We start from the raw sequence: 12,249 nt of genomic DNA on the forward strand, positions 1-12,249 counted from the left end.
AAATTTATTGGGAGCTCTTACAGATATAACATTCCATATTTCAGTCACATCAAGAAGTACTGTACAATTGCTACCACAGACTCCTTGATATCAGCTCCCCTTTATTCCCTCCCTCCCCACCTTACTCCCAGGAACACTTATTTATTTTTCTCTATAATAGTTTGGTTTTTTCCCCATATCTTACGCAATCCATTATATTCATTCCCATGCAATTCTGTTGTTCAATCCCATTGAGTGGGGTTTTATAGTCATCACTGCTCCCTATCCCCCCTTCTCTCCCCTCTCCCCCTACCCTCGGAACCATTGCTTCTGTTATTGTTTCTGAGGGGTTCTCTATCTTGACTTTCATGTACCAAATGATTTTTTTAAGATATTAAATATAAAAATGAACATAAGCAAATCTAACATGTTTAATGAAGTAAAACAAAAACCTAATAGGGGAGGAAATATTAAAGAACAGGACTATACCACACCCTAGATTTGTCACCCCTTCCATGTGGCCTTTCTGAGAGGGACTGGCCAATTAACTTGCAGGTGGGTTTTGGGTCTCCATCCAGACCCCTTCACATCTATTTGGTTAATTCTTTTTGAACTTCTGATACTTCTCGTTGACACCTTATGATCACACAGGCTGGGGTGCTTCTTCCATGAGGGCTTTGTTGCTTCCCTGCTAGATGGCCGACTCACAAATAAAGCTCAGTGATTTGGGGCAAAAGACTTGCTTGTGGAGTAGGGTACCCTCCAGCACTTTATTGAGGAGCTCGGTTGCTGACCTACAGAGCTAGGCAGCACTAAAGGAGCTCTGTAATGTTGCCTGAGCAAGGCAGAAGCCGAGAGGCTGTGTGGCTGAGAGGCCAGTGACCAGTGAGAGGTGTGTCTGCTCCATGGCTGAGATGAGCCTGTTCTGAGGAAGAACTGTGTCCTGAGCATTTCTGATTCTGAACTGTAACTTGTTAACTTTCCTGATTAGCCCCGTATTTGTGAGTATGGTTTGTAAATTTTGTATGGCCATGGGAATGAACTACCAAACAGCAGAGTAGGAGAAAGTGCTTTGGGAGGGATGGTTGGTGCCAGAATTGATAAGATTTAAGGGCATATTTAACTTCAGCCTCATGGGAATTGGCCTTGGGCAGCTGCAACTGTTGCCAATTCTCCCCCTTGTGAAGTTAGAGGTCAGATGCTGTCCCCACACCTGATTACAGTTTTGTTTGTTTTTAAGCAATTCCTTACTTTGTAGCACAAGACACTCCCAGTATCATCTTTTATTTTCCCCGCCCAAACTCCGATGAACTTCTCCAAACTTCAATGAACCAAACTCCCAGCCGACCGCAGGAAGGAGAGGAAAGGACAGTGGGAAGTGGGGCCCACAGGGAAGCAGTGCAGAGGGGTGTTCCATTGTGGGGCTTGCAGGGACTGTCGCAAAACTGTGTGCACCTGAATTGTTGAAACCAACCCGCCCTGTACACATTTGCTCAGATCACAATAAAGTTTAAAAAAAAGAATTGATACATTTCCATTACAATTAAAAACTTTTCCTCTAATCAAGACACAGCTGTGGGTGAAAAGTCAAGCAGCTGACTGACAACCATCATTTACAAGTCACATGTCTGCAAAAGGTCAAAGCAGAGGGCAGAATGCAAGTAGCTGCCAAGGGGTGAAGTTAAGTGTGTGTGTGTATGGTGGGGAGGGGGAGGGGTTAACAGTAAAGGGGCAACAGGAAGAAGTTTGGGGGCAAATTAATTATTCTGTGTATCAAACTGTGATGGTTCATCTCTGATGATGGATTTTTTCCAAATCCATAGTGACATGCTGAATGTCAATTAAAAAATCAAAGTGGGCAGAAGATGCCATGCAGACAGCACCAAACAAGCCCACAGTGGCTCGTCACATCACTGACTGGGGAGTGGGTGGTGGAAAGGAGTGGGCCTACATGGCTTTGGAAACCGTGTTCTAAGTAGATCATGAAAATCTAAAACCACACGAATTGCGAAAAAAAGACCCAGCATGCTCTAGCTGGTCAATGTGATTCAGGGCTGTTTGAGCAATTTTCAAACTACTTTCTATATAACTAGGATTGAACAAAGGAGCAACTCTTTAAAGAGGTGCATGCTTTTTTTGCAAATAAGGGAGAAGGCTAGAATGACTCCTTGGGTGCTAAACTGGGAGCTGAAGGACTCTGGGTTTTTGCGAGGATAGATTCAGAAATCAGTATGGACGTGTGTGCATGTGTTAGTGTACTGCATTTAGTTTCTACGTGCATCCAGGAGAAGAAATTAGAAGCAGCGGCATACCAGTCGCAAGGATGTTTCTGGTTCCTTCCCCTGGATGCATGTAGAAACAATGCGTACACTCTTTTTAGCAGTTTTTCTTTTTTTTTTTTAAGCCTAAGATTTTTTTAATTGGAATTGAGTTTCATCAATGTATTATAATTTTTAGCATGCAGATTCTGCATATATTTTGTTCTATGCTTTAAAAATATTTCGTTCTAATGTTAATTGCTTTTAAGTTTCAAATTTAAAGTGAAGCTGTTAACACATTGTATTGGGTAAGCCTGCTGCACCAGGCCCCTTTAAAGCAGCGGTTCTCAACCTGTGGGTCGCAACCCCTTTGGGGGTCGAACCACCCTTTCACAGGGGTCGCCCACTTCATATCAGTAGCAAAATGACAGTGATGAAGTAGCAACGAAAATCATTTTATGGTTGCGGGGAGGGGTCACCACACCATGAGGAACTGTGTGAAAGGGTCGTGACATTAGGAAGGTTGAGAACTGCTGCTAAAGTGTCGGAGACAAGGATGCTACTCTGTTAACTAAGGTGCCCCGCCCCCAGACTGCTGTTTTCAGTTGCCTCGCCTCATACATGTGACAGGTGGACATTAATGGGGAAGACCGGGCAGGAATGGCGCATTTGCACGATGGCGCTGACGCAGAATCGTGAAGCACCACAGACCGCCAAACGGACAGACAGATCTGTCTTGGAAAAAGGACAGGAAAAATACTCGTGAGAGGAGGAAGGCAAGATTCGTTCTCGCGCCCTTTGGACACACCGCCAGGAGAGGGCAGCCCTTGGGAAAGGACAGCATGCTGGCTAACGCAGAGGAGCGGACGGACACTGGCTGGGACCGTGAGGCTGACGCGGGACCGGGGGCGTTTCCTTCTGTCGTGCGTGTCGATCGAGCCCACTCCACGGCGTCCAACAACCAGCAGAGAAACAACTGCTTTAGATATTCACCTCGCCCTCTGTCTCCTGCCTGAGCTAAAGGACTGTTTCTGACCTTTTTTTTGTTTGTTTATTTAGAGATTCAGATAGTTGTTTGAAATGGAAGTGTTTTTCTTTCCAATCTGGCGGCTTTTATATCATATCATACAATACAGTGTTGAATAGGAGTGGTGAGCAAGGTCATTCTTGCCAAAATTAAGGGAAATGAAACCTGTAGAATTTTGTCTGCCCTGGCCACTTTCAAGAGTGCTTCTGTTCCTGGTTTGCTCGGGGTTTGCTTTTCTGCTCCTGGATGGACGAGTCTCTTCTGTAGCTATTGAGATGGTGCCCTGGTTTTCCTCCTTTGACTCCATGATGGTAAGTTAATGGTGCATCAGCCTTGCACCCCCAGAATAAACCCTGCTGAGCCATGACCGAGGCCCCTGGGTGGCACAGTTTGCACTCAACGCCAAGCCAGGAGGTTGGAAGTTTGGACCCACCGGGAACATTACAGCAGGAAGGCCTGGCGCTCGGCTTTGTGTAGATTCCAGCCAAGAGCACCTGCGAGCAGCAGGTCCACGCTGTAACACACGGAGTTGCCGTCCGCTTTGCTTTTTGTCATTGTTGGGTGTTGTTGGGGGCCGTGGAGTCAGTGCTGACTCACAGCAAGCCTGTGTACACGTAAGAAAGCACTGTTCTTTGCTGCGTCCCTCTCACACTTGTCACGCTTGAGTCCCTGGTTACAGCTGCTGTGCACTCCATGTCGCCAAGGGGCTTCCCCTACCCAGCACCATGTCCTTCTCCAGGGACTGAGACGTTCTGAGAACATGTCAAAAGTTGTCATGGTCTATATCCTTTTTATGTATTGTTAGATTTGCTAATATATAATTTTTAAACATTAATTGGGAGTTAATACATATATCATTCCATAGTTCAATCACATCAAGCACTATTGTACAATTGCTATTTTGTTTCCAAACATAATTTTTCTTCCTGGACTCCTTGACATCGTCCCCCTTGTACCCACCCCTCCACCCCTGTGGCCTCCACCCCACCCCCAAAACCCTTGTTCTACTTGCTGTCCTGATAGGTTCATCAAATCTGGGTTTTATATACCAAAACACAGAGAAACATGTAACACACCTTCATGAAGGTGACCTCCAATGGCATGACATCTCTGAGATACACCTCTTATGAACAAACAAACAAACAAACAGAAGATGTGGGAAACCAGATCAGGTCCAGCGTGCAGCCGAGGGGGGATCAGCTGACAAGGTTGTCACTGTTCCAGTAAAGTTTATGCCTCTGATCTTCCATCCTCCTCTCTCTAGTGCACTCTGTTTAGGAGCCCCTGTCCTCCCATCCCTCACGTGTGGATGGAGGGAGATCACCAGAGGCTTATGTCCTAGGTAGTTCCCACAAATGAATCTCGGGCTCCCACTGCCAGCCATCGCCTTCTGCAAACGATTCCCACTCTGATACAGACCCCTCCTGCGACTTGGGATTCTGTGCTTTACAACCTTTCCGTGGCTAATATATATATTTAAGACTTAGTTCCATTGTCTTGTTTATTTGCTTACATATGTAACACAGATTTGTCATTAGTGATTACACATTGGGCTGCAATCTGCGTGGTCAGCGGTTCAAATCCAGCAGCAGCTCCTCTGGAGAAAGAGTGGGCTTTCTGCTCCTGTCAACAGCTGCAGTCTCTGAAACCCACAGGGAGCCTCTATGAGTCAGCAGACTCAATGGCATTTCAAAGCTCCTCTGCCTCACCTCCTGTATCTCCTAAGGACAAGTCTTCATCACCCTCCTGCCGCTTGTTCTCTTTTGTTTTCTCCCCAGGTTTCCTCACTCCATGTCAATAGACATACATATTTAAGAAAAATCACACTTATCCCTAAATTTACTCTCTCCCTAATAATAACACAAAGTGTTTAAAATCACTTGGCCCTATCACCTTGCCCATGTCTCTTTAGTCTCGTATTGTAGACGGATTCTGATGCCCTCATGGGATCTAGCGGCACGTGAATTCGCCTGAATCCCCAAGGGGACGTGAGAGTGGGGGGTCAGCGCAAAGCTGCCCCTACGAGTTGGAGGGCAGAGGCGCTCTCCAGCAGAGGGTCTTTATCACTTCTCACGGGCAGGGGCTGGGCAGCAGGGTTTCCCTCTGGCCCTCCACCTAGATTCCATACTCAAGGCAGTGACCACACACACCCGGAGACCATACACACAGTTAGGTGAGTCATAACGGAGATCAATGATGACAGCTTGGGACCCAGAGCACCTTGGGTGTGACAGGACATAACCCAGAAGACAAGATTTAATTGTGTCAATCAGGACAGCTTCCAACCAAACTAGCTCCGGGTTTCAGGTTTCGCTGCCCGGCCCACAGGCAGGTGGCCCTTATCTTGGTTTCCCTCCTACCCTTTAGCTCCACCTGCAAGGCTCCTGACTGCAGCCTGAAGGCTCTCTCCAGGGCTGCAAGCTCACCTGCCACCTCTTGCCAATCTCCTGCTTCCTGCTGCTCGCCTGCGGGGCACTACTGTGCTAGCTCCCTTCCGCCCTGTCTCAAGCCGCCTTCAGTGTGATACTTATTTCCTCTGGGCCTCAGGATCACAGTGAAGGGACCGTGGGTGTCCGAAGGACGTGCTCTGCTTTAGTCTCCTGATGGTGGGTCCTCCTCAGCCTTTGTGGGATTGACCTTCAGATTCAGTTTCCAGGTAGCGCCCGCCCAGCCAGGTCACAAACTCCGGGGACTGGTCAGTTCCTGCAAGGAGACTTCATTTTTACTGAGTGGTTTAACACACTTTGCTCATCCTGCGGACCTGCTGTCAGGAGCGACACGAGAGGGACAACATGGTTGGTAGAGTGAAGAGAGGCAGTGACAGAGAGGAAGGCCCTCAAGGAGATGGAAGGACACAGTGGCTGCACCCATGGGCTCAGGCACAGGGACAGCTGTGAGGGTGGTGCAGGACCAGGTGGTGTTTCATTCTAGTGGGCAAAGGGGTTGCCATGGGCCGGAACCAACTTGATGGCACCTAGCAACAACAATGTTTGCATGGTAAACTGAGTAATCCTTGCAAGGTGAGTAAAATAAACCAACCACAGAGCAGGCCGCAGCCTAATTTTTGATGGAACTATAGAGCCCCGGCCAGAAGGGCCGTATGTGTGTTTAAGGAGAAGCCCTTTGTACTACAGCTCACGGCAGATGTTGTTATTCTGCACACATGGAGTTAGTTTAGACTTCCCACTCACTTTTATTTAGAGGGGGGGTGTACCATTTCTTTTTATATATCATTTCTCCCTTCCATGATAATTTTCCTTATTGACATAACTCCTTGAGAATTTCTTTAGTAGGTATCTGTTGATGAGAAATACTGTCAAGTCTTATCAAAATATCTAAATTGGTGCCCCCCCCCCTAGTATTTTGAAGATAATACATTCTGGCTTTTGTTGTTGATGAGAGGTCTGCTGTCAGGCCAATTTCCAACTGTCGTTCTTGTGGGAAATTTATCTTTTAGCTTGACATGCTCTTAAAGTCATCTTTGTGTGTTGGTCTTCCTTGATTTAACCATAACTATGTGTAGATTATATATATTTACCAGTGACTCATAGATTTACTTTTTTTCGCTTGAGTTTATTTTTTTCAACAGTTTTACTCAGGTGTAATTCACATATCCTACAATTCAATGGTTCAATCACATACAGATTTGCTTTTTTTGCCTTAGAACTTGTTGACCTTCAAGTCCCCAGAGTCATGCCTTTCATCCTTTCTGGAAGCTTTCGGCCATCGCTTTTGAGCCGTCCACGAAAGGTTGCATCAGAAGCATTCAAGGGCCAGTAGATACACGAAGAGGATCTTGTGGGAAGGGCACGTTGTATCCACATTGCGTCCTTTCTACAGAGAAATAGGGTGAGGGTAGAGGGAAATTCAGCGTTCCCAAATCTCTCTGCTGTGCTGTTTGCTTTTGAGACGAATCAGACACTGGGGAGTCCGGACATGGGGAAGCAGACACAAGAATGATGAGAATGAGGCTCCTGAGAGCCCCAGGTCAGCATTAGCACTAAGAAGAGGCCTTTCCTAGCGACAGACTGGTTTTTCATAGATCCAAGGATAATAGGTCACCTTCCTCCAGGAAGGTGTAACTGGAAAGGTGCGTCTGCGTATCTCCCCTTTGAAGAGTGACTTTCCCCACCGCGAGTATTGTGCAAGTGTCATGCCTTCCTTTCGCCCTTGCTAACCCGTGAGCCTGGCTGTCAACACAAGGACATACTGTGTTGGATGGACTGTTTGTGGCTCCAGCGCTCAGCCTGATGGACGGTTCCTGGCTGGCTCGTGAGAGATGCTCCAGAGGAATGTCTGGCCTCAGTGAATAAATAATCTTAAGGTAGATGTACTAGTAGGTGCCAAGCACTGCACTCTATGCCACAGAAAAGGAAGTTTCCAAGATTCTTGAATTTTACTAACCAGTAAATTAAAAAAAATGTGTAAGGATGGTACAGAATCAGGCAGAGTCTCATTGTATGATCCACAGGGTCACTGTGAATTAGGACAACTGGACATTTTAAGAGATGAAACTGACACTGAGCTTATGTAGAACCTGAAAAATCATCTACCATCCGCATAATTTCCTAAACGAAAATATAGTTCAGTACCATTAAACTAGGGAGTATATAATGGGGCTTTTCCTTCTACAAAAAACTCCCTCTAGCCGTCTTCTTTATCTTGTTGGCTGATCAGTTAGAAGCGTCATCACTGTTTTTGTTTGTTTTTACCCATAGGCACAGAAGAGAAACCAAGTAAATGGCAGGCAGGCATCTACTTCAGGAAACTGCACAGCGGGGAGCTACGTGCGGCACGCGATGGACAACCCAGTGGCCAATTGTGTGATTCCAGGTGTTGTGGCTTTGTAGAAGCGTGGGAAGCTGGTGTGGCATTCCTAGCGGTTGCGTAGGGTTTGTAGTTTACCAAGTATATTCTGACACATTCATTACCTGGTTGAATTGTCATGATCACAACACGAAATAGATTTAACGAGCCCTGTTTCACAGGTAAGGAACCCTGGTGGCGCAGTGGTTAAGCGCTCGGCGGCTAACTGAAAGGTTGGTCGTTTGAATCCAGCCACTGATCGACGGGAGCAAGATGTGGGGGTCTGCTCTATGAAGATTGGTGTTGTTAAATTCTGTGACGCGTGGGTTTGGGGCCACCTTGGTTGGCCCAGGATTTTCAGTGGTTTGGCATGTAAGAGTTAAGAGTAGCCCTATGATATGACCTAATTGAATGTAATCACTTCCATAATGGGTTTTGCTATGAGCAGCCAATCAGTTATAAGAAGATTAGGGTCGGCTGCAACTCTCTCACTCTGACCTGATTCAATCAATTGAAAGGAAGCTTGTGGCCCGCTTCCAACGTAAGCGAGCACCTTGGGCAATGCAGCTTGTTTTTTCTCTGACTTACATTCAAGGCCTGCCATTTTGCCTGCCGATCCTGGGAGTTGCCAGCAGCCCGCCATCTGACCTGTTGACCTTGTGTTCATTCATCTCTGCAGCTAAAAGCTTGACCTGTTGCCTTTGCATGCCAGCCTGTCTTGTTGCCAATCTTGTTCCCCGTCCCTGAAGCTACCCGATTGAGGAGAAGCCTCCTGCCTAACATGTGACCCACCGACTTGGAAGGCCCCTGCTTCTACACTGTGAGTCATTTTGTAGATAGAAAGTTCATTCTGTCTACCTATCTGTATGCCTGTACGTGAACAGAGATGTACTTATGGGTACATCTGTGTATGTGTGGATGGGTATATGGATATCTACATGGACATAGATACAGATGTTTAAAAGCTTCGTTGGTTTTGCTTCTCTGGAGAACTCAGTCTAATGCCATTGAATCAGTCCCCGCTAACAGTGACCCTATGCGCAACGGAAGGAAACGTGTGCCTGGTGATGTGCCAGCGCCCCAATTACCGTTCTGTTTGAACCCCTTGTTGTCACGGTGTCCATTTATCTCATCGAGGGTCTTTGCCTCCACTGTACCAAGTGTAATGTCCTTCTCCGGGGACTGGTCTCTCTTGACAATGTGTGCAGAGCACCTGAGATGAAGACTTGCCACGCTTGTTCTAAGAACACTGATTGTACTTGTGAGAACACGGCTGTGTTTATTCTCCTGGCAGCCATGGCATGCTCAGCATTCTTCCCCAACACCAAAGTCAAAGCCAGCACTTCTGTAGTCCACGCCCTCCACAGCCCAGCTTGCATGCATGCGTAGGCCGTGTTTGAAAACACTGTGGGGCGGCCTCAGGCATACCTGAGTCTTCAAAGTGACCCTTCACTTTGGAACACTTTAAGAGGAGGCCATTGTTTAGCAGAGTAGCCCAATGGAATACAGCACTTGATTTCCTGCGTGCTGCTTCCGTGGGCATTGATTATGGATCGAAGTTCAAATGAAATCTTTGACAACTTCCACTGTTTTTCTATTTACCCTGATGTAGCTTATTCGTCCCCGTGTGAGACTTTTCCTTCTCTTACTGTTGAGCTGTACTGTGTACTGAAGGCTGGAGTCTGTCATCTGCATCAGTGAATGCTTCGAGGCCTCTTTGCTGCCCGCAGGGACGTGCCGTCTGCACACAGCAAGTTGTTAATGAGCTCACCTCAATCTTGATGACTTGTTCTTCCCCACAGTCGTCTTTCCGATGATTCACTCAGCATACAGACTGGGAGAGCTGGTGAGAGAACAGAGCCCCGGCACACATGGTGGCTGGTTTTAAACCACAGAGCATCCCCCCGTTCTGTTCCAACAACTGCCTCTTGCTCTATGAGGGTAGGTAAAAAAAGTATTGCTAAACAATTATAGAAAGCTGCAGCAAATAAAAATATAAAACCGTGAAGCTATTGTTTCTCATTATATTCTCCATCTAGGTCTATACCTGTCTGAAAGTAGTTTTTCTAGCTCTTTAGCCCTTTCTTGACGAATGCCGTGCTCTATTATTTAAACCTGGTCCAAACTGCAGTTTCTTCATCCTTAAAGGATTATGTTTAAATTATGACTCAAATTATGTTCCTTTTCAATGTTCGTTTAGTTTTAATAACAGGAAAGCCCGAAGAGGCTAGATCAGAGCCATAGGGCAGACAGGGAAAGGCTTCCCAAGGACATTCTCATGGACCAGCTCTCACTGACCTTGAAGAATGAGCAAGGGCATTGTGGGTCGCCCCTCCTCCCTTTGATCCAGGTATGCTTGATTTTTTTTAACTGGCACAACTTTCTTGGACTTTTTTCCCCCACCACCAGTGAAGACTTTAGTTTTCTTCAAACATCTTTCCCATAAACTTCCATGACTGGCCTGTGATCTTTGAGAAAATTTACCAATTTGACCCCTTTGGAATCCCAAAAGATAGTTGCCCCAACTTTCTGAGCTGATCTCTCGGCTTTAAATTTAACTGGCCCAGCAGATACCCTTAAAATTCCCTTCCTTTTTTCTTTAAATTTAAGGAGAACAATTCTTACGACTTAAAAGAGACAAAGACATGACAGACACTGAGCCACATCATCCAAATGAAGGATGATGTGTCAGTATGGGGCTACATTGGCGTCCCAGAAGCCATGTTTGGTTTCTGAGGGTACCCTAAGAGACTAAGACAACTACAGGAGTAAGAAAACTTTTCTGTAGTCATAATACTGATCCCAGAGATTGGTTTTGTTTGGGCGACAGACCAGTTCCTCCCTGTTGCAGGCTCCAAAAAAAACCAAACTCATAGCCATCGAGTCAACACTGACTCAGAGAGGCCCTATAGGACAGGTAGAGCTTCCCTGTGAGTTTCTGAGCATCTGTGTAACTTTTTATGGGAGCAGAAAGCCTCACTTCTCCCGAGGACCTGCTTTTGAGCTGGGTGTGAACCGCTGAGCTTGAGGACTGCAGCCCAACAAAAAATCATGGACCACCAGGGCTCCCGACTCAGGCTCCCGAGACACATTTAGACATGTTGTTTGGAATAAATTTGTGCATGCATCAACTAGAACCCTAATATCGTGCCCATTTCACGTTCCTTTCTTTACATAGGTTCTGTGTGAGCATATGGGTACTACACAGCCAAATATCTTTGCATAACCAAGAAGGCACAGGTAAACAGCTTTCTGGTATTTCCCGTTTCCAACTTCTGGTGGTCTGTCTTGATAAACCCCAATCATTTTTTAAGTTAACTTTAGCAAATATTTACTTGTGTATAGTATTAATGAATTAAAGAGGCTCAGGTATATTTGTTGAGTAACTCAAGATAACATCCAATCCTAGTAAGTGCCCAGGGATCTGGAACCTCAGTCCCTCCAAGCAGTGTTCAATGCTCAAACGATCTTAATGTTCAACCCATTGCAATCCTCTGTCCTCACCCCGCACCCCCAGGAAGACTAAGGAGAAACGAAGGGTATCTGATCAGGACAGTGGTTCAGTTTGAACACAAGGAGGCAGACCAAACTATCCCACCATCATCTTTGGTCTACAGCACTGGGCTCATTAAAAATAAAAAGACCAAAATATTAGCAAATGTGGCAGTTACATATCTCCTGTCAACTTGAGTGAAGGGATAGAGTCTAGCCTGTCAATCAGGTCATAGCCAATGGACATGGCTTCTTCTGAGGATTCTGGGAACTCCTGTCTTCTTCCCTGGAAGCGGGTCACACTCTGCTTGCCATTTCTGTTGACCAGCCGCATGGAGACACACACACTGAAGGAACCAGAGCCCTGGAGCTGGAAGAGCCACATGGAGACCTGTGCCAGTGCTGAGATGCTTCCACAGCCACTGGGTCTGCAAGACTCACCACCCACTTGGCCTGTGATTCTCTTCTCTCTCTTTGTCAATGGACAAATAGCTTTATTGGAAGAGGGGGCCTGTCCTCAGTTCTGCCCCTCCCTCCCCACCCTCCTCCGCGGGGTCCCGGCGTCTTCGCCAGCAGGCTCTGGCATCAGTGACCAGGAAACGAGACACGGACGCCAAGCGAGGCAGAAGCGGCCTGTGATTCTCATGCATTTGGCATCATTGCATGTGTTGCGTGAGTCTGCAGAGG

This window comes from Tenrec ecaudatus, chromosome 1 (assembly GCF_050624435.1).
Source record: "Tenrec ecaudatus isolate mTenEca1 chromosome 1, mTenEca1.hap1, whole genome shotgun sequence".
Classification (NCBI taxonomy): Eukaryota; Metazoa; Chordata; class Mammalia; order Afrosoricida; family Tenrecidae; genus Tenrec; species Tenrec ecaudatus.